The 23,861-nt window shown below is 40.9% G+C and overlaps 1 pseudogene; it reads left to right on the plus strand.

Annotated features, from left to right (window-relative positions):
• Nucleotides 1-12,061: 12,061 nt before the first annotated feature.
• Nucleotides 12,062-12,528, plus strand: LOC118834830 (annotated as a pseudogene).
• The last annotated feature ends 11,333 nt before the right edge of the window (nt 12,529-23,861 follow it).

Genomic DNA, 23,861 nt, shown 5'->3' on the forward strand with positions numbered 1-23,861 from the left:
TGATCACCCTTTTCTCTTTAATACTCATGCTTGGGGGATAGCATTTTCCCCTGGTTCTCCTCCTACCCATCTGACCAGTCTCCTTTGCTTGATCATCACCCAGATCTCAAACCATCGGTGTTCCACAGGGTTCTGTCCTGTTTCCTCTTCTCTTCTTTTTCTATACTAATTCACTTGATGATTTCATCAGCTGTCATGGATTTTATTGCCACCTATATGCTGATGATTCTCAAATTTACTTATCCTGCCCTATACTCTCTTCTGACATTCCAATCTCACATGTTCAGAAGCCTTTCAGACATTTCAAACTGGATGTCCAGTAGGTATCTTAAACACAACCTGTCCAAAACAGAATCTTTCGCCCAAACCCTCTCACTTCCTACCTTGCCTATTATGGTAGAGGGCCTCCTCTTTGTCATCCTCCCAGGCCCTTAGGCTGACAATCTAGGTGTCATCCTCCACTCCTCCCTCTCACTCCCATGTCCAATCAGTTGCCAAGCCTATCAATTTCACCTTTGCAACACCTTCCAAATATACCTCCTTTCCTCTGAGGCTGCCAATACTCTGGTAGGGGGCTTTCATCACCTCACACCTGGACTGTTGCAATAGCCTGCTGGTGGATCTGCCTGCCTCAAGTCTCTCCCCCCTCCAATTTATCCTCCATTCAGCCACCAAAGTGATCTTCCTAAAGCACAAGTCCAACCATGTCACCACTCTTCTCAGTAAACTCCTGTGGCTCCTTATTGCCTCCAGGATCAAACACAAAATTCAAAGTCCTTCACAACCTAGCCCCTTGTTATCCTTCCAGTTTTCTTATACTTCATACCTTACTTGCCACCACATTCTTTTTGATCCAGTGACACTGGCTCTCTTGCTGTTCCACTCCATCTCTTGGTTCTGGCTATCCTCTGTGCCTAGGATTCTCTCCCTCTTCATTTCCACCTATTGCCTTCTCTGGCTTCCTTTAAGTCCCAATGAAAATCCATCTTCTACAGCAGAAGTGTCAAAACTTGAGGCCTTCCAGCAGAAAGAAACAAAAATACAATATAACATAGGTAAGGTTGTTTGTGGTTTTCTAAGTCAATATACAGCCCACACAGATCCTTTTCAGTTTGAGTTTTATATCACTCTTGTACAGGAAGTCTTTCCCAACTTCTCCTAATACTAGTGCCTCCCCTCTCCTAATTATTTCCTATTTAGCCTGTATTTAGCTGTTTGTACATGTTTGTTTGCTTTTTGTCTCCCTCAGTAGATTGTGGACTTTTTAAGGGAAAGGACTGTCTTTCGCCTCTTTTTGTATCTCCAGTGTTTAGCACGATGCTTGGCAATTAGTAGGTGCTCAATAAATGTTTATTGACTATTGACATGTATACATATATACAAAAGATGTCTACACATTGACGTGTATATACATGTACATATGTGTGTGTGTGCGTGTGTGTGTGTGTGTGTGTATGCACAAAACTGAAACAAGGTAACCTTAGAGAAGAGGCCACAAACAGTGGGGGTGGGGGACAAGCAAAGGTCTCCTGCAGAAGGTGGTACTTGGGCTCAGTCTGAAAGGAAGCCAAGGATCCCAAGAGCAGGGAGTGAAGAAGGAAAGCATTACAGACATGATGCTAATGCAACAGAGATGGAAGTGGGAGCATCAAGCAAGAGAAACAGCAAATAAGCTAGTAAGAGTAGATCTTAGAGGAGGGTGAAGGGAAGTAAGATGCAAGAAGACTAGAAAGGTAGGAAGTAGCCAGGTGGTAAATGTCAAACAGGAGTAATAGAGACCCACTTGGTTTATTGAATCAGAGAAAGATATGGTCAGGTCTGCTGTAATAGCAACCACACTGACACACTTAGGATGGCTGCTAGCACAGGTTCTTTGATCTGCTTTTCTAAAGGAAAGCAGCTTTAAAGGGGTCAACAATCTTTTTTTTCTTTTTTCAACAATCTTACTTTAATTAAACATGTATATCGTTCGCTTAGTTCAGAGGAAAAGTCAACACCCTGACCTTCAGAAAAAATATGAACAGAAATTATAAGCAGAGAAAATAGTACATCAACAGACAGGGCTTCTAACTGTCTGAGAAATTAGCACAGATGAACAGACAGATCTAACTGTACATACGTAATTACCAGACAGAGAAGTACCAACATCTGGGTTTTCAAAGCCAGAGGGCCTCCAGAGTCTCTTCTGGCCAAATCACATGAACACTCTTCCAATGAGTGAGCCCCCAAAGCAAAATGCTAACCTCAGAAGATACATTTATATATACACACTTCTCAGAGCCAGAGGGCATCACCCAGCGCCTACTTAGAAATTAGCAAAAGGTGAGATCCTTCCTACAAACAGGACTCCCCTAATCAAGCTTCTCTTAATGGGCTGCATATGACACCTATTAATGGGTGGTGAAGATCTTCTATTCCATTAACATTACACCTGTCTTTTGGGAAAATCACTTTGAGAGAAGATAGGATGATATTGCAATGGTCTAGGTGAGAGATGATAAAAACTTGAACTAGGATAATGACTGTGTGAGTAGAAAAGGCAGCAAATATGCAAGATATTATGGAGGTAGACAAGATTTGGCAACTGAGTGAAAGTGAGAATTTGAGGAAAACAGTAACATGGTAAACCTTAGTGATTGGAAGAATCTTTAATATTTTAATATTAGAAAAGTTTAGAAGCGGGGTGGGTTTGGGGGAAAGATAATGAGTTTTGTTTTGGATGGGCTGAGTTTTGATATGTATTTGTTGCATCCAATTTGAAACTTCTAATAAGCAGTTCATAATGTTATAGAAAAGCTCAGGAGAAAAACTAGGGATGACTATATGGCACAGAAGTCATCTGCATAGAAGTGGTCATTGAACCTATGGGAGCTAATGAGATCTGCTGGAGAATGTGGAAAGAAAAGAAAAGAGGTCCAAGATAGAGTCTTTGGGCACATCTATAGTTTGTGGGCGTAATATGGATGATGATCCAGGAAAGGAGAGTGAGAAAGAGCTGTCAGACAGGTAAGAGGAGAACCAGGAGAGAACAGGGTCATAGAAGCCCAGAGGGGAATGAGGGTGTCCAGAAGCAAATGGAAGTCAACAACGTCAAACATTGCAGATAGGTCAAGAATGATAGCAGTTAAGGACAAGACCATTAGATTTGACAATTAAGAGATTATCAAAGGATGTGGCTGGAAACCAGATTGCTGAGGGTTATAAGGGTGTGAGAGGAGGTGGATGCCTCAAGTGTAGGTAACATTCTCAAGGAGTTTGACTGAGAAATTCAAGGATCATAGAACCTTAGGGGTAACAAAATCCAACCCCCCTCATTTTACAGATGAGTAAACTGAGGCACAGAGAGGCTAAGAAACTTACCTATGATCACATAGCTAGTAAGTGTCCCAGGTAAGACTTGATATCAGGTGTTCCTAACTCCAGGCCCAATATTCTACCCACTGCACCATCAGCTGCCTAAATGGTCTTGTTTTATGAGGATTTTTTAAGGGGGTTGGGGGAGAGCCCTGGGCATGTTTATAGCCAAGAGGGAAAGAATCAATGTGGTGAGAGAGATTAAAGATGGGGGGGAGGGAGTGAAATGGGGAAAAGATAGTGGGACTAATCTACTAGAGAAGATGAGATGAGGTCAAAAGTACAAGGTTTGGGTTTTGGGAGAGAAAGACCCAACTCTTCATCAGATATTGGAGGAAAGGAAGGAATGGAAAGGTAAGGGAAGAGATCAAAGGGTTTTGAGATGAGGTAGAAAAGAGAAGAAAAAAGCTCAGAGCAAAAGGCCTCTATTTTTAAAAAGTAAAGTATGAGACCAGGCCCTTAGCTGAGAGGGTGAGGGAAGGATACTGTGGGAGGTTTAAGGAAAAAAAAAAGAGTGCTTAGCTAATTTTAAGAGTTCTATTTTTATTTGGGGGAGCCATAATTGAGTGATGAAGCATGCCACTCTCTCACAGTTAACCATACTGAAGGGAAGCCTAGCAGTTAGAAGTATGAGGCCATAACTAAAGTGATATTTTATACCAGATAATATCCTAAGACCAGTCGATATTAATAGCTTTCTAGATGGTTGATTTTACAAAGTCAAATCCATAAAATGACAGTAGAAGACAGATCAAAACACAACAGTTAAAATTATTACTTAGCCAACATAAGAAAAATGTCCCATTTTTATAATCAACTTTTGTTTGATTAGATTTATGGTTGAGAGTGGCGACAATAATATAGATAACGGAAAATAGTTCAAAATTCATTAATGTGAATATGTCAAAAATGGGGGAGGTTCACCTAGAGCTTTCTTAAGCAGAGAACACCCTTTCTTTATCCAGGGCTCCTGGAAACTAATTCTCCAGCCTCCCTGACTTCCGTTTAGGGCTTATGCTGTACAAAAGAATGTATGCCTAGGAAAACCTTCCGCCTATCCCTTGTGGGAAAGTCATTTCAACTCTCTGTACCCTAAGCAAACTCTCCAAGACTATAAATTTCAGGTGAGTTGCCCATCTGCCCTTGCAAAGAGCATTGGAGGATGTTTTTGTCTAAGAATCCTTGATCCAGTGAAGACATAGCATCATAGATTCTAAAGTTAGAATGGACCTTAGAGGTCATCTAGTTTAAATCCTTTATTTTTACAGACAAGGAATTTGAGTCCCAGAGAGGTAAAGTAACTTGGCAATAGCAAGTGACAAAGCTGGATTTATTCCAAAAGTCAGCATTCTTCCCCTGTATCACAATTCCTCCCTAAATTACAGATCTTACCCCAACCCTTCCTCCCTTGCCCCCCCAAAAAATCCCTCAGAAACTACATAAAGAGCTTTGTAATCTCTTAACATGCTATATAAATGTTAATTGTTATTTTGACAATATCCATCTTCCCAGGAGATTTGGGAAGAATAAGAGGCATTTGGTCAGTTATTCAAGCAACCAATGTTTATGCAATGCCTGCTGGGTGTGAGGTACTCCTGGAGGGACCCAGACAGATTAGATGGCTTCATAGTGAGGTCACCTCCAGCTGTAATATTTTTGTGAGTCTTTGATTCTATGATGCCTAAAGTGATATCTACACAACCAAAGCCAAGAGGAAATTTGAGAAAATTATGTGAATAATTTCATCCTACCTTCTTCCCTTCAGGGAGGCCTTGAATCCCAATTATAAAAGAAAAAAAAACATTGTTTGAAGACCTGAATTATCTAGAGCTGGAGTTCTTAACTTGGAATCTGTGAATAAATTTCAGGGGGTCCATGAACTTGAATGGGGAAAAAATTACATCTCTATTTTCTCAAACCTCTAACTGAAATGCACATTTCCTTCAATTATGAATACAGGCAACAGACATCATTTTGAGAAGGGGTCCATAGGCTTCAACAGACTGCCAAAAGGGCCCATTATAAACACACAAAAAGGTTAAGAACCTTTGATCTAGAAGATCTGTTTATTCAGTGTGAATCTTATTGCTTAGCATTTTCCACCTCCTGGGTAGAGACTGGGTATACACCTGACTTTGTTGGTACTCCCTCAGTTCTATTAGCTAGGGACGGTGGAAGCTGGTGAGCTTCACCTTTAAAGAGTGAAAGGGGCTTTAGATTCCACTAGGATGACTGAGTCACTCACCTGCCACAATATTGCAGGCCTTTGGAAAATAACCTTACTGTCTATTGTATCCTTTTGCTCTTTTCTTCCCAAGTTTCCTGCTCGTACCTTAACCTGGTGGCTTGTATTCATTAATTCTGTCTGACCTGATGGAAAAGTAAAATGCATTTTCCGAGTTGGGTCAACCTGCCCAATCAAACCTCAAAGTCTCCATTATGCACTCCTGGAGTACCCATCATCCAGTGTTTATGTTGCTTTCTTCCTCCTACGCCTGTTTACATTTATTAGAGGCCAGTCCTTTTCTTTTTCACTTAAAAATCTAATAGCCCACAGCTCTCATCTTTTATCATTTCCCAGACTGTTAAACATGAGGGAGCCAAATCTTATTACACGTTCTATTTCTGTACCCTTTTCCCTTCAAAGCAAAGATGAGTTCACACCCTGTAAATGTAATTGTTGAGTCATCACCCAGCCCCTCGAACCCCCACCCTCTCTGATTGGGTTGGGTTGAAGTTGCAATGGTGCTTTTGTTGAGGCAATGACCCAACCCCAGGGGATTTTGGCAATTTTTCTATAAACAATTTGAAGGGTTACTGAGATAATATCCAAAAAGTCCTTTAAAAAGATTTATTTAATGGGCATTTAAAACCTCCACAATCTGATCCCAACTTACTTTTCCAGACTTTTTCCCCCAGATCCCCCTTTCAGACAAGCATCCCTGCGCTCTGGCTAAATAGGCCAGATTTATTTAGTAATTATTTAGTAAAATTATTTAGTAATTTTATTTACAAAATTATTTGGTAACAATAATAACTAGCATTTATACATCACAGCAGCTGCTTCATGGTACCTAGCGCATGATAGATGTGCCAGCCAGTCACTCTGGCTAAATAGATTGCTTCATTTAATAGTAGTAATAGCTAACATTTACAGAGAACCTACTATGTGCCAGACACTGTGCTAAGTGCTTTACAAATATTATTTCATTTGATCCTCACAACAACCCTAAGAGGTAGGTGCTATTATTATCCCCATTTCACAGTTGAGGGAATGGGCGGGTAAATGACTACCCAGGGTCACATGGATAATAAGTGCCTGAGGCCAGATTTAAACTCAGGTTTTCCTAGCCCCAGATCCAGAGCTCTACCCCTGAGCCACCTGGGTGCCGTTCATCCCTGAAGACTTCTTTGCTCAGGCTATTCTTCTCCATGGAATGCTGTCCTACCTCCTGCCTATCCCTGCCTCTCAGTTCAAATTCCACCTGATCTATGAAGGCTTCCCAACTACCTCAGGTTACAGAGCACTCTCTCTCTCTCTCTCTCTCTCTCTCTCTCTCTCTCTCTCTCTCTCTCTTGCTCTCTCTCTGAAACTGTATCTATCTCTGTCATCTCTCTCTATCTCTGTCTTTCTCTCTGTCTCACTCAGTTCCTACTGTACCAATCATTCAGCACTTAGCATAGACCAACTTACTCTGAGCTTTGTCTCTAACTATGTTGTTAGCTTTCAAGGGGAGAGGGGCATGTCTTATATTTCATTATATCTACGCTAGTGCTTTGCACATGGAGACACCAGAGTTATAACTAGGACAACAGCTGTTGAGTATGGAGAAGGAACTTGCTCAAGGCATTACGTAGCAAAGCATGGATTTGAATCCAAATCCTCTGAGTTAAAATCTGGCACTTTTCCTACATTGCCTTATTTTACAGATGCAGAGTGACTGGCAGAGCTCAAGATGTCCCCAACCATCTGAAGGACTCTCTCACATGGAAGAGGTCTTAGGTTTGCTAGGATGGGTCCCAAAGAGCAATGGAAGGAAGGTCCAGAGAAGCAGATTCTCGATCTGAGGTCAAGAAAATCTTCCCAGCAATGAGTGCTCTCCCAAAGTGGATTGTCTGGGGAGGTAGTAGACCCTTCTCACTAAGGGTCTTCAAGAAAAGGCTGGATGATCAATTAAGGAATGGCTGGACTAATTGTGATATATGATTGTGATGGAATACTATAGTGCTATAAGAAATGATGAGCAGGTGGATTTCAGAAAAACACAGAAAGACTTACATGAACTGATGCAGAGTGAAGTGAGCAGAACCAGGAGAACACTGTATACAGTGACAGCCACATTGTGTGATGGTTACCTGTGAATGACTTGGCTATTCTCAGCAATACAATGATCCAGGACAATTCTGAAGGACTTATAATGAAAGAGGTTATCTGCCTCCAGAGAAAGAACTGATGGAGTCTGAATGCAGATCAAAGCATATTTAAAAAAAAAACTTTATTTTTCTTTTTTTCCCTTTGGTTTGTGTTTTGTTTTGCAGCCTGACCAATATGGAAATGTTTTGCATGATTACACATGTAAAATCTATATCTAATTGCTTGCCATCTTGGCGTGGGGGGAGGAGGAAAGGGAGAGAGGGAAAGAATTTGGAAGTCAACATTTTAAAAAACAAAAGTTTAAAATTGTCTTTACATGTAATTTGGAAAAAATATAAAAATTTTCACATAAAGAAGGCCGGATGACTACTGTTGTAGTAGATATTTATATAGAATTTAGCACAGAACCTGGCACATAGTAGGTGGTACATAAATGCTTCCCTTTCCTTCCCTCATCAATAGATATAACCCACATTAAAAAAAAGCTCTTAGTGGTGGTAGGAGGTATCCTCTATAATTTAAGAGTTTGAGAACCACCGTTGTAGAGGAATTCTTGTTCAGGTATGGGTTGAACTAAATAGGCCCTAAATAGGCCTTCTAAATCTTTATGAATGTTTGTGAATCTTTCTGTTCTTTGTGAACATCCACACCACAATGAGGAATCAGAGTAGGATTTTAGTTTTAAAAAGCAGGACAGGGACTTCTAAAGGCAGATTAGATAAATGAAGCCAGTAACAAAAAGTCCAAATACAGTGGCAACAGGGGGGAAGACAGGCCAGCGGGGATAGTCAGACCATGGATGCAATTATCCCAAAAGAGGGAACAGTCTAGTCCTTTTCCCTATGAGTGTTGTATGGGAAGTTGGCCCCACAGAGGGAATGTGACAGAATCGTGCCTGAGAACAGCAATTGTATCATGAGCCAGTGGGAGACCATGAGGCAAAGTACAGGGAGAGTGACGAGGAAGGTTTCTCCTGGCAGGAAGCACCCCTCAAAGGAAGCATGCCCCCTCACATATTGCACCGTGGGACAAAATCCCTCCAGCCACTGGCTAGTTATGTCTCTAGGAAGCACTCCAGAAATATTTCATAAGTGACTGGAAAACACAAAGTGCTATATAAAAGTAAATATTGCAGTTGTTTCTGGTGCTCTCATTCAGTGCTCTCATTCACTGATTATGAAAGGCTCCTGACTAAAGGAAATCCATGAAAACTCAAATCCTTCCTCTCTCCACTGACTAAAGAACCAAGATGTCAATTAGCCTGTATATTTGATACTTCGGCAATGTTACAGAGTATGGGAATTCAGGTCAGATGATCCCTAATGCTTTTGAGTGTTGAAGTGATGGTATGCAGATTAGCCTGGGCTTTTTCACAGGGGCTTAGATATGGCAACCAGCAGCCAGCTGTTAAAATCTGCTTCCAGTGACATCATTTGGGATACCACCATTCCTTGCAATCACTCTCCTTAGAATCTGGACCCTGCAGAAGTTCCCCTCAGTGGCAAAGATGCATCCAGTCTGCTGGCAGAGAAATAGGCCAAGCCAGTGGTGGTGGGTGGTGGTGGTGGTGGAGGTGGTGGTGGTGGTAGTGGCGAATGAAAAAGGAATTAACCCTCTCTGTCCCTCCTTTGGGTATAACTTTGAGTATAACTGTGCACATTTCCCAGTCTCTTCTGCTAACACTGACATGGAATGAAGTAAGCCCCTTTTGTAAAGGGATTTTTGTGAAGTAAACCCATCTGTAATTTCCAAATATGCTGAGCTTTCAGTGCAAGGATGCTATGCCAGAGGACGTGAGCTTGAGCCTGTGAGCAGAAGGCAGCATACAGCAAAAACCTGCACCCTTTAAGTATCTGTTTCCTGCACCTATGAAATAGCAAACAAGACCCTCAAATCACCAATTGATTTTGTTTTGTTTGCTTTTTTTAAGATTCTGAGAGAGATTCAAACATGGTATCTCTTTTAAGCCATGTCAGTGAGGAAAAGAGAGAGACAGGCAGGCAGAGAGAGATAGAGACAGAGAGACAGAGAAAGAAAGGCAGAGACAGAGAGACAGAAACAGAAACAGAAACAGAAAGACAGAGAGAGAGAAATAGAGAGACAGAGACAAAGAAAAAAGGTAGAGAGACACAGAGACAGAGAGTTGGGATGGAGATGAAGTGAGATCTATTTCTTTAAACAGGCACATTTTTCTACAACTCTTCAAAGAGTTAAGATTTCTGGTGCTGACAGCTTACAGGAATAAATGGTGTGATAACAACCAGCTCTGTGCGGAAAGAAGGTAAGTTTAGAAGGAAATAAATGACTTAATGAAAGACAGTAAAATACAGGGGCCATATCACTTTCACCAAAGCTTTCAGGTTTTGGATCTTTTCCATTTCTAGTGTTACTCAGTCTCCTTTTATCCCAACTTCGTTGTTATGTGGACTGAAGCCATGTGGCCACTCCCCATTAAGTGTCACTGATTCATGCCACCAGGAGAAACAAGAGTGAAAACCCCCAAATGATATGGGTTGTTTGATTGCCTCCACTTTTCCAGAAATGGAAATGTGGAGTTAAATATCCTGTAGAAGCTAATTGTCAGGTCTTGCTATTTTGATTTGGATTTACAATTATCCTTTCCACATTGCCACTTTCCTAGTCTTGGTTTCAATAGATCTTGGGTTGGCATAAGAAATTAAATGAGAATTTGGGGGGAATTTTGTGGAAGCCACAGATAATATACAAAGGCCAACAAACAACACAGAGGCTATGATGACCAAATATGTAACTCACATTTTACAGTAAGTATTGTAAACATCCCATAAAAGAAAAAGAAAAAATTTACACTTCTCTGGTAGGAAGGTGGATTTTCCAGATCACAGGTGTGCCACGCCTCTGAACCCCAAATGTAAAAGAGATAACTCTAATATATTTTAGTACTTCAGGATCCATGACTTCATTGGCATAATAGTTAACATTTATAGAGCATTTACTATATTCCAGGCACTGTGCTAAGCACTCTGCAACTGTTACCTCCTTTGATCCTCACAACAACTCTGGGAAGTAGGCGATATTAATATCTCATTTTACAGATGAGGAAACTGAGACAGGTAGCAGTTAAGTGACTTTTCCAGGATTATACAGTTAGTGTCTGAGGCTAAGTTTGAATTCAAGTCTTTCTGACTGAAGGCTTGGTGCTTTATTCCTGTGTGACCTAGCTGCATGGGTATTTTTTCATGTGCAGACCATAACCCCTTTTTTAACTTGGGGTTCAGACACCTAAAGGATCCACATCCTTTATGAATTTCAGAGGGTCCATGAATTGGGGTTTTTAAAATAGCTCTTAACATACTGACTTGAAGCGTAACATGTCTTCTCTCTTTATGATATTTCATAGATCCACACAGGAATATGCCCAATGAATCATGTCAGTTGTGGAGCAAAGAGAATAGGAGCCATATTTTAAGCTAGACTTCACTGTTCTACTTAGCCTGGTGGCTGAATGAATACAGTAAATGCAAACAGCTGTTTTGGTAGTGTTCACATCGAAATTTATCTGTGCCAGAGACTTTCATATTTTTAAATTAAATTTTCTTTTCTTTTCACAAAGATCTGCCTCCTCTCCCTCCCACCTCCCCATTGAGAGAGCTGTTTCATATTTATTAATGAACTCCATTAACCACAAATAATTCACATGGATGAAGCAAATATAAAATCTTGGCAGAACAACAACAGATTGGAGGCCAAAATAATGTGGCCCCAGAAAGCTAAAACAAGGGTGGCAGAAAATAGCAAGATATCTACTCTCTATTCTGTATTTTCAGAGCTGACAAACAAACACACCAGCACAAAGCCTCAGGACACTGGAGACAAACACAGGTCATTACCAAATGAACAACCTGTGCCAATATACAAATTAAATCATTAAGAGAACAGTGGCTCTGAGGCAGAGGACCAAGTCTTGTTCACACGAGTCTACATTCCACACCCCTTCTCCCATGCGACTTTATCATCTTAAATAATTAATTCAAGTCACATAAATAATTAAGTCCCAATTATAGTCTAGTAATCCTACAGTTGGCTAACACTTTCAGCTTCATCTGATAGAAGAAAAAATTATTTTAAACAGCGCAACAGAATAACCAAAAGGGTAATATCAGGGTATTTCAAAATCACCAGAAGCAAGGTATAGCAACAGGTTGCCTGTTAAGTTCTCCATTAAGGAAATAAAAAGAATTTCAAATTCGAATCATCTCACAAACCAATGCTTCTGAAACTGTTTCTTGTTGGGGTGATGTAAAAGATAACAGAGATTATGCATCCTGGAACAGCAGCAGCACCAGACCCAAGATGGTGGCCAAGAAGAGACTGATGAAGGAGCTGGAAGAAATCCACAAGTGTGGAATGAAAAACTTCCATAATATCCAGCTAATGATGAAGCTAATTTATTGACTTGGCAAGGGTTCATCATTCTTGACAACCCTCCATGTGACAAGGGAGGCTTCAGAATCAAAATCAACTTCCCAGCAAAGTATCCATTCAAACTACCTAAGACCACTTTTAAAACAAAGATTTACCACCCTAACATTGATGAAAAAGGGTAAATCTGTCTGCCAGTAATAAGTGCTGAAAACTGGAAACCAGCGAACAAAGGTGACCAAGTCATCCAGTCTCTCATAGCACTGGTGAATGACCCCCAGCCTGAGTACGACCTTCGGGCTGACCTAGCTGAAGAATACCTTAAGGACCACAAAAAATTCTGTAGGGATACTGAAGAGTTTGCAAAGAAATATGGGAAAAAGCTACCCATGAACTAAATCTGTGATTGATTCCAACTAGGGCAAGTGGAGACCTAAAACCATGTATTTACAACAGTCCCCAATCAGGACTCTTTGCAAAATTGACAGGGCTCACCTCCTGGCATTAACTTGTGGCAGTTACTAACTTTCTACAGTTTTCTTAACCAAAAGTGGTCTGGGTAAACCTGTAAAGAAAGGATTAAAAACTTAAGGTATTCTAGCTCTGACTTCTTTGTTTTAAAAATCAGAGCTTCAATCTATCTTAAAAAAAAAATATCACAGAGATTTATTCCTATCCTTCATATGCTTCCCAGACCATAGGTGCCTATGTAGACTGCCTATGAACGCAATTATGTGGTATGTGAGTCACTGGGCAAATGGGAGCTTCAGGATCAAATGTTTTAAAGACAACTCCTTAGAACTTCACTTTTATCTGAAATAGACAAAAATGGGTTACTTGTATACACAGAGAGAGAGAGAGTGAGAGAGAGAGAGAGAGAGAGAGAGAGAGAGGGAGAGGGAGAGGGAGAGAGAGGGAGAGAAGCTGGTGTAGAAATACGTGAAATTCAAACAGAGCAACAATTCGGAATGGGGGTGGTGGAAAGAGAGAAGAGATACTGATGAGGCAATGGTCTCAAGAAAAACAAACTCCCTGATCATGAAGGAGGGGATTAAAAGGAAATAAAAAAGCAAAACAACACCCCCACCCCGCCAAAACTCCTAGACTCTAATTGGGTGCCAATGAGTTGGGGAATGGCTATGGTATATGAATATGTAATTGTGGTTTTGATCCCATCCTTAAAAAAATAATATTAGTCTTAAGAAATGACTAAAGAGGGGGTGGAGCCAAGATGGCAGCTGGGAAGCAGGGACTCACTTAAGCTCTCCCCCAAATCCCTCAAAAAACTTATAAAAATGGCTCTGAACAAATTCTAGAGCTGTGCAACCCACAAAATAGCAGAGGGAAGCATGTCTCCAGCCCAGGATGGCCTGGATGGTCACTGGGAAGGGTCTATCACACAGTACTGGGAACTGAGCACAGCCCAGCATTGGCCGCACCAGGCCAGATCAGATGGAGAATCAGCTGGCCAGAGCAGACTTTATGGCCATGAAACACTGAGCTGTAGCAGTTACCAGACTTCTCAACCCACAAACTCCAAAGATAATGGAGCAGGTTAGTGGGAAAGCTGCTAGATTGGGGTGAGAGCAGTCCGGCCCCAGCCCTGGGGTCAGGGGAGCCAGTGTGGTAGTGGTGGTGGCAGCAGCAGGAAGCTCCTGCAGCTGCTTCCAGAGCTCCAGCGTCGGCTGCTTTAGGAGTCCCTGGCCCATGTGGTGGGAGGAATTGAGTGGCAGATCAGAGCGGGAGTAAAGGGAGCGCTTTGCCCTGCTTGGATCTCATTGGCAGTTCTTGGGGGAGGAGGAGCACTGCTGTGGTAGAGCTTGCAGCAACAGAAATGGCTCTGAAAACAGTAGCGCAGCCCCTAAAGCTTGGTACAAAGTACTCTCTACTCTACAAGCAGTCATACCCTGACAAAAACTCAAGGGTCAAGTAGTTGGCTGGAAACATGAACCAGCAGCAAAAACAGACTCAGACACAGACTCAGATTTTAGAATCTTTTTTGGTGACAAAGATCAAAATATACAGCCAGAAGTCAAAAAAGTCATAGAGCCTACATCAAAAGCCTCCAGGAAAAATATGAACTGGTCTCAGCCCATGGAAGAGCTCAAAAAGGATTTGGAAAAGCAAATGAGAGAAGTAGAGGAAAAATTGGGAAGAGAAATGAGAGTGATGCAAGAAAATCATGAAAAACAAGTCAATGACTTTAGCCTGAAGAAAATAACACTTTAAAAAATAGACTAACCCAAATGTCAAAAGAGCTCCAAAAAGCCAATGAGGAGCTTGAAAGGCAGAATTAGCCAAATGGAAAATGAGGTCCAAGAGACCACTGAAGAAAATGCCACCTTAAAAATTAGATTGGAGCAAGTGGAGGCTAGTGACTTTATGAGACAAAGAAATTATAAAACAGAACCAAAGGAATGAAAAAATGGAAGACAATGTGAAATATCTCATTGGAAAAACCACTGACCTGGAAAATAGATCCAGGAGAGATAATTTAAAAGTTATTAGACTACCTGAAAGCCATGATCAAAAAAAGAGCCTAGATATCATCTTTCAAGAAATTATCAAGGAAAACTACCCTGATATTCTAGAATCAGAGGGTAAAATAGAAATTGAAAGAATCCACAGATTACCTCCTCAAAAAGATCCCCAAAAGAAAACTCCTAGGAATATTGTCACCAAATTCCAGAGTTTCCAGGTCAAGGAGAAAATACTGCAAGCAGCCAGAAAGAAACAATTATTGTGGAAACATAATCAGGATAATACAAGATCTAGCAGCTTCTACATTAAGGGACCAAAGGGCTTGGAACATGATATTCCAGAGGTCAAAGGAGCTAGGATTAAAGCCAAGAATCACATACCCAGCAAAACTGAGTATAATGCTCCAAGGCAAAATATGGATTTTCAATAAAATAGAGGACTTTCAAGTTTTCTTGATGAAAAGACCAGAGATGAATAGAAAATTTGATTTTCAAATATGAGAATCAAGAGAAGCATGAAAAAGTAAACAAGAAAGAGAAATCATAAGGAACTTACTAAAGTTGAACTGTTTTGTTTATATTCCTGCAAGGAAAGATGATGTTTATAATTCATGAAATCTTTCTCAGTATTAGGGTAGTTAAAGGGAATATATATATATATAGACAGAGGGCACAGGGCGAGTTGAATATGAAGGGATGATATCTAAAAAATAAAATTAAGGGACGAGAGAGGAATATATTGAGAGAGGGAGAAAGGGAGCATTAGAATGGAATGAATTATCTCAAATAAATAATCTCAAAAAAAAGCAGTGTTGTTGGAAAGGAGGAGGGGGCAGGTGAGGGGGAATGAGTGAATCTTGCTCTCATCGGATTTAACTTGAGGAGGGAATAACATATACACTCAATTGGGTATCTTACCCCACAGGGAAGTAGGGGAAGGGGATAAGAAAGGGGGGATGATAGAAGGGGGGCAGATCTGGGGAGAAGATAATCAAAAGCAAACCCTTCTGAAAAGGGACAGGGCCAAGGGAGAAACTGAATAAAAGGGGACAGGATAGAATGGAGGGAAATATAGTTAGTCTTTTACAACATGACTATTGTGGAAGTGTTTTGCATATTGATATGTTTGTGGCCTATGTTGAATTGCTTGCCTTCTTAGGGAGGGTGGGTGGGGAGAGAAGAGGGGAGAGAATTTGGAACTCAAAGCTCTAAAAGTGGATGCTCAAAAAAAAAGTTGCTTTTGCATGCAACTGGAAAATAAGATATACGGGCAATGGGGTGTAGAAATCAATCTTACCCTATGAGAAAATAAGGGAAAAGGGGATGAGGGGGAGTGGGGTGACAGAAGGAAGGGCTGACTGGAGAACAGGGCAATCAGAATATATGGCATCTTGGAGTGGGGGGAGGGTAGAAATGAGGAAAAAATTTGTAACTCAAAATCTTGTGGAACTCAATGGTGAAAACTAAAAATATTAAATAAATAAACTATTGATTTAAAAAAAGAAATGACTAAAGAGATGATTTTAGTGAATCCTGGGTAATATGAAATAATAGAGGATAAAGTGAACAGAACCAGGAGAATGATTTATAAGAGGACCACAACATTTTAAAGAAAAACAACTTTGAAAGACAAGAATTCTGATTGATGCATTGACCAACTGTGTCTCCAGGGGACCTAGAATGAAATATGTCACCCACCTCTTGACAGATGTTAGAATCAAGATGCAGAAAGAGACATACATTTTTGGACATGTCCATTGCATGAATTTTATGTTTCTTGCCTCTGTTTATTTGTTACAATGATGTCTTTTTTTAATTTGTTTGTCTAAGTTTTATTTTTTATTAATGGGAAGAGGAGAAGGGGAGATAAGAATAGTATTGCCAAAAAAGGGGACATTGAAGCATTTTTAACATACACGAAAAAGAAGGAAGTTCAAAAGGAAGCCCAGACAAGCTTATAGTTTCAAAGTAGCCTAGGAATTTATTATGTCTCTTTATTTAAAGCAAGTAGCATGAAATGGAGTCACAATTCCATATACAATCCTCTGTGTTCTGCTGTAAATATGGAAATGTTCTTTTCTTGGTATTTAACTTCAGAATAAAAATGCAGTTAATCTAAAAAAAATAATTTTGACAGTGGTAGTGGCTTGCATTTCTATAGTACTTTTTGGGTTATAATGTGCTTTTGTAATAACAACCCTTTAAGGTATAAATGTTAAGAGATGAGAGAGCTGAGGTTTACAGAACTGATTTGATGTTTGGTCGTGGCCAACTCTTTATGATCCCATTCAGAGTTTTCTTGGGAGATATACTTGAGTGGTTTGCCCTTTCCTTCTCCAGCTCATTTTACAGATGAGGAAAGTGAGGTAAACAGGGTTAAGGGTTAAACCCAAGTTCACCAGATTTGAACTCAGGAAGATGAGTTTTGCTGACTCCAAGTTTGATGCTCTATCCACTGTGCCACCTACCTGCTCTGAACTGAAGAGCTATATAGTCACTTTGCTTCTAAGTGAGAAAGTTCCAGCACAGTCAATTACAGTTATCCTTTCCACATCCCAGGGGTTAGGCGCATGGGGATCCCAGCAATCTGAAAAACCGTCATAAAATTTTTGGCCCTCCCCTTATACCAGAGAATAAATCTGATTTTTTTTCTTTTTCGTTTATGGGGTATTTACAGTACCTTATTGTAAAATTTGGGCTAAGCATTTCTGAGTTTCTAAACTTTTTCTGTGTTGTCTGCTGGCTTTTGTGTATCATCTGTGGTTTCTGCAAAACTACCCCAAAATTCCCATTTACAGTCATTTCTTATGTTTACCCACAATACATCAAAATCACAATAGGGAGAGTCTCAATGTGGAAGTAATAACTGGGCTTTCTTCTGGATACTCTCTCTTCTCCAGGTTTTCCAGGCTGCTCTCTCCTGGTTCTCTGCCTACCTGTCTGAGTACTCTTTCTCAGTCTCCTTTGCTGGATCTTCCTCCAGTTCAAACCTACTAATTGTGTATGTCCTCTAAGAGTCTTTCCTGGAGCCTCTTCTTTTCTTCCCTTATACTTGATGATCCCATTATCCCCAGTTATCATCTCTATGTATATGATTTTCAGATCTGTTTAACCAGCCCTAATCTTTCTCCTGACCTTCATTCTCATGAATAACCAGATGCCTATTGGACATTTCAAACTGGATGTGCCTTAGACATCTCAAACTCAACACGACCAAAAGAAAATTCATCTTTCCTTCTAAACCTTCCTTTCTAAACTTCACAGACCTATATATCCAGCTCTTGTCTCTCTCCAGAGCTCCATTCTCATATCACTAATTGCCTTTTGGACATCTTGAACTGGATCTAGTATAGGCTTTTGACTTCATCATGTCCAAAATAGGAATCATTGTCTTTCTCACCAAACATCCCTTCTTCCTAACTTTCCTATTCTTGTTGAGGGTACCAACATCTAGTCCACCAGGCTCACAATATTGATTGACTCTTCACTCTTTTTTTCTGCAGGGTGGAAGGCAGGGCAATTGGGGTTAAGTGACTTTCCCAAGGTCACACAGCTAGTAAGTGTGTCAAGTGTCTGAGCCCGAATTTGAATTCAGGTCCTCCTGACTTCAGGGCCGGTGCTCTACTCACTGCACCACCTAGCTGCCCCTTGACTCTTCACTCTTAACCCACATAGGCAATCAGTTGTAAATGTCATTTCTGTCTTCACAACCTCACTCGTATACATATCCCTTCACCTCATTACCTCTCACCTAGACTATTACAGTTGCTTCCTAATTGGTCTCTCTGTTGCAAGTGTCATCCCACTCTGATCCAACCTCCCACCAAAATAGAAGCAGCTAGGTGGCAAAGTAAATAGAGCTCTGGGCCTGGAGATCAGGAAGCCCTGAGTTCAAGCCTCAGACACTTGCTAACTGTATGACCCTGGAAGAGTCACTTAATCTCAGTCTGACTCAGTTTCCTCAACTGTAAAATGGGAATAATAATAGCCCCTACCTCCCAGGGTTGTTATAAGCACCAAATGACATACCCGTAAAGTATCTGCCTGGAGTATAGTAGGCTTTTAATAGATGCTCATTCCTTCTCTCCTCTATTATAGATGAGGTCAGAAGATCATGGAGGCAGATCTGGAAGAGACCCCAGAAGCCATCTAGTCCAACATCTTCATTTTATGTGTAAGGAAACTGAGGCAGCTGTTCAAGTCACATGGGCCTCACAGAGTGTAAGCATGAACCTACATTCTCTCATTCCAGAGAGTGCTGTGTTCTTTCCATCGTACCACAGTAACTGCTTCAACTTTCCCCCTTGACCTTTGCAGTGTGTGCACCCTGGAGGGCTTAGGATTGAGTCCCAGCTTTGGAGCTGCTCTTGTGAATTTGATTCACAAGATTCTCCTGTACCATAGGCAGCTAAGTGGCACAGTGGATAGAATGCCCAGTCCAGATTCAGGAAGACTCATCTTCCTGAGTTCAAATCTAACCTCAGACCCTTACTAGTTATGTAACCCTGGGCAAGTTACTTAACCCTGTTGGCCTCAGTTTCCTCATCTGCAAAATGAGCTGTAGAAAGAAATGGCAAACCACTTCTGTATCTTTGCCAAAAAAACTCCAAATGGGGTCAAGAAGAGCTGGACACACCTGAAAAACAACTAAACAATAACAAAAGGAAGAAGAGAGATATCATAGCTGGGAGGAAAGCGAGTTTACATTTGAAAATGCATACTAATATGTTCTAGAGGAAATGTTATAGAAACTATTATGAGCAATGATTATTTTCAGGTTGAAGATGTCCGCTTTCATTTATCCTATTCCCCCTTCAGAAATCAATAAGTTCTTCAATGTTCTGTTCAGCTCTTCCCACAAAAGCTCAGCCTGGAGGCTTTCCCTCCTTCAGAAAATGGTGTGGTCTTTACTTGTGGTTGGTTTTGTTCTTTTTTTAAAAAATCCACTCCTCCGACCCCTAGCCTACACCATTTTGTTCTACTTGGGCAACTTGGGTAAATGTGGGTATCTTTCTTAAAGAGACACCATTCTGTCTCATCATCAACTCATATCCTGGCTACTCCACCCTTAACAACAACCAATGTCTATCAGTATTTTGGTTCTCAAAGCGTGACTTGGGGTCATTGGTAGGTGGGTTGCAGCTGGCCCACAGCAGAGCCCTTGTAGCATCCATCCATCTGGCACATGTCAAAAACCATGCTCTCATTTCTGACATGGATGAAACATTTATATCTGATTTTCGCCCCTAGTGATCCAAAGCAGCCACGGTCTTCTTGTTCACTGTGATGGCCTTTGACAGTGACATGCTGGAAGAGAGAGATAAGCGGCCTATGGGGTTCATAGCATGGGATCTGCCACCTTAGCATATGTTGAAAACCACTATTTGGAGGAACTTTGGGTAGGCTGAGAAATTTTCCCTGAATGAACTTCTATCTTTGGGATCAAAAAAGTATGAGCATCAGCAAAATGTAGCAGAAAAAAATGATAGACCTTGATGGAATCCAAGAAGTTGGGTCACTGTGAGCAAGTAACTTAATCTTTCACTGTCTCAGTTTTTTTTTAATCTATAAAATAGGGAAAATAATATTTACCTAAACAACAAAGTGGTTGTGGGGAAAAAAAAGCTTTGTAAACCTGAAAACGCTGCATAAAATGTATGTTATTATTGAGAGCTCCTAAAAGAACTCCTAAGATGCTGATCAACACTCTAATTCATGGTCCATTGATTTAACATAGAGGATCATGGCTGTAGTAATGGAAGGATCCCAAGGGTTCATAATAATAGCTGGCATTTATAAAGAGCTTTAAGGTTTACAAAGCACTTTACAAATATCATTTCATTTGGTCCTCACAACAACCTTGGGAGGGAAGTGCCATTATTATCCCCATTTTATAGATAAGAAGACTGAGGAAGACAGAGGTTAAGAGACTTGCTCTGGGCCACGCAGCTAGTTAAGGTTTGAGGCTGGTTTTGAATTCAGATCTTCCTGACTTCACATCCAGCACTATATTCTCTGCCTCATCTAAGTTGTCTCATTATAGTTCAAGAACTTTCTGGATCTTGCCTTGGATCCAGTTCATGGATAGATTTCTGAGGTCTGTGAACTTGGGAGAAAAAAATATAACTATTTCAACATAGTTTCCTTTGTGATCCAATGAATTTTATTTTATGCATTTAAATACCTTGTTTATAGGCTTCACCAGACTGTCAAAGGAACCCAAGGCACAAAAACAGTTAAGAACCATTGAGTTAGTCTAACCCACTTATTCCATCAATGAAGAATTGGCATGGACCTTGCCCAAGGTCACTCAGGTAGTCAAAGGTAAATCAAAACTAGGTCTAACTCACACGGGGCATTTTTTCAATACACTGTGCTATGCTTCTCCTAGCACAGGTCAGTTAGAACCCTGGGAAGACAATAAAAACAAAGCTCATACTTCATCATTCCTCTTTCTTATTTTCTTTCTGGTGAATTTGGACAGTTTAACCTCAGTCCCCTTCCTCACCTAGGGAGCATCCAAAGGCACAATGAACCAGTCTAGAACCTGAGTATTGCTCTGGGAGAGAAGGGGTAAGCAGAGGGAGAACTGAGCATATTGAAAGCTGCATTAACCCTTTCATACCACAATTACTGTGCTGAAATAGTAAGTGAATTTATATCTGTTACCTTAAAGCAAAAATTATTTTTTTGTATGTGTGATGTAGCTCCCTTAGCAGTCTAGTGAAACCTCTGGCCCCCTTCTCAGAATGTTTTTAAATAACATAAGATTAAAAAGAAAGCCAATGACATTAAAATATAGTTATTAGTGTATTTTTTTAAAATCAAGTTCATGGACCCCAGCTTAAGAACCGTTACAGAGCTTAAGGAGTTAATACCTTACAGAATGCCTAGTTTATTCCCTGGCTATAAATCGAATTGGGAGAGGATTGTGGATCTGAAGAAAGTGGTCTGTCGGCATCTTGACCCTAACCATCAAAGAACAACCAGCAGGATACCTTCGGAATAGATATGAGCAGTAACCGATGTGTACTGTTGCCCATTTCTAGCTAAAATCTGTTTTGTACTTAAAGCCTAAAGTTTCAAAATGTTGATCGCAAAGTCCCCCATAGAATTAATGGAGAATATAGCAAAGTTAGCAACTTGCCTCAGGCTAAGGGTTAAAATCCAAAAGCTGCCTCTCCCCTTAGGAAAGTATAGCATATTAAAGGCCTTTTATTTCTCCCATCCTCCTGTCTTGCTCCACAGTGACTCTGTCCCCAGAAGGAATTGAGTACCAGGAGGCAGAGGCAGCCTGAGGGGAATTAGACAGTTCTAGACTAGATTCTGAACCATAAGAAGGAACTGGAGAGTGAATTAGAAATGACAGGAACCTTGGGAGCCAGTGACCATGCTGAATTGAATTAGAGTTAGTGATAGCTAAGGAAGAAGATTTTGGTATTGTCTGACATGTACCCTCGACTTGAGAAGAACTACTTTCAAAGAGCTGAAAGGATAATGAGGTTCCCTTGGCCTATGATTCTAAAAGAAAAATTGGCACAAGACAAAAAAGAAGACAAAATTCTCAAGGCACAGCAGTAGATGATTCCTGGGAGGGTGAAATGGGGGTGTGTCTGAGAAGCCTAAGATGGCAGATCTGGAATCTCACTGATCTCATTGATATTGGGACATTCAGGACTGCTGTCCCCCATTCCAGCATGTTTTCCTCCAGAAGCAGGAGCTGGGAGGTTCAGCTGCCCAGAATTCAAATAACTGATCTTAGAGTTTTCATTGTTGATTATGTCACATCAGGCAGGAGACTAGCAACCAAACCATAAACCCTCCCCACCACCATGCCCACACCCCCATGTGCCATGATAAACAACATACAAGGCAAGGAGTTCTATGACAAGGCCTGTGATGATGGTAAACATTGATGGATTCCATGGTCTAGTGAATTCATTCTCTTCTCTCATAATGAAAGGCATTTTTATTGTTCAGTGGTTTCAGTTGTGTCCGACTCTTTGTGACCCCTTTTGGGGTTCTCTTGGCAAAAAGACTGGAGTGGTTTGCCATTTCCTTCTCCTGCTCATTTTACAGAGGAGGAAACTGAGGCAAACAGGGTTCACTGACTTACCCAGGGTCACACAGCTAGAGAGTGTTTGGGGCCAGATTTGAACTCAGGAAGATGAGTCTTCCTAGCTGTCTCAAACAAAAGGCATACCTACAACAAATGCTTGAATAAGAACTTTGGAATTGATTGTGTGACATGAGAGACACTGGCACAGTACCACCTAGCATGGCATGCCCTCATCAGAGACAGTGCTCTATGGCAACCCCGCTGATAATCTCATTGGTGTTGGGACATTCAGGGCTTCTGTCCCCCAGTTCTGTGAGCAAAGCAGAATTGAAGTAGCTCAAAAGAAATACAAGATGCACAAATTTAGAGAATCCACCCCAAACGTTCACATGGACTATTTGTGCCTGACTTGTAGTAGAGCATTCTGAGTTCATATTGGTTTGATCAGCCACAGTTGGATGCACTGTAACTCAACTCTAGCATAGTGATGTAATTTTGGTCCTCTTTGAGAACAAAGGACAACAAGCAACCAACCAGCCAGGCACAGGGGATAGAGCACTGGGCCTGGTGTCAGGAAGACAGTGTCGTGATTTAAAGAGGGCAAGGAGTATATTCTACTTTTGATAATACACTGTCTGCTGCTATCATGGAGCAGCTGCTTGTAGGAAGTGGCTCAAGTCCCAGAAAGCCTTTGGGGTTTTAGAGGTGTATGTCTATATGTATATGTGATGTAAATAAGAATTGTTTCTGTTTTAGCCAGAAACCCTAAGGGCCTTTCCCTCCCAAATTGATTTTTTTTTAACTAAGAGGCTGTTCTCTGCCTCATTTCTTACCTAGCCTTAATCACAGAATCACAGAATTTCAGTCAAACTGAAATCTGTTAAACACATTAACTGAAAAAGGCCAAGGTCTCTCACTGCATCCGGACCATCTCCAGTTGTTCTGATCTATATCTTGCCACTGGACCCAGATGGTTCTGGAGGAGAGAGTAAGGCTGGTGACTTTGCACAGCCCTCCCTCACTTAAATCCAATTTACTTGCATGTCATGGTATCACCTCCCCAATGTCATGATCCTCTTCAAGAATGAAGGATAACCACAAACAACCTATATGTGTAGTTGGGCTCCCCAAGAGCCTTCCTTAATGTGTACATTCTTTGTGTGTTTTTCTGGTGTACCAGCCCCTATGAAGC

This window comes from Trichosurus vulpecula, chromosome 1, assembly GCF_011100635.1.
Source record: "Trichosurus vulpecula isolate mTriVul1 chromosome 1, mTriVul1.pri, whole genome shotgun sequence".
In the NCBI taxonomy this organism is placed as follows: Eukaryota; Metazoa; Chordata; class Mammalia; order Diprotodontia; family Phalangeridae; genus Trichosurus; species Trichosurus vulpecula.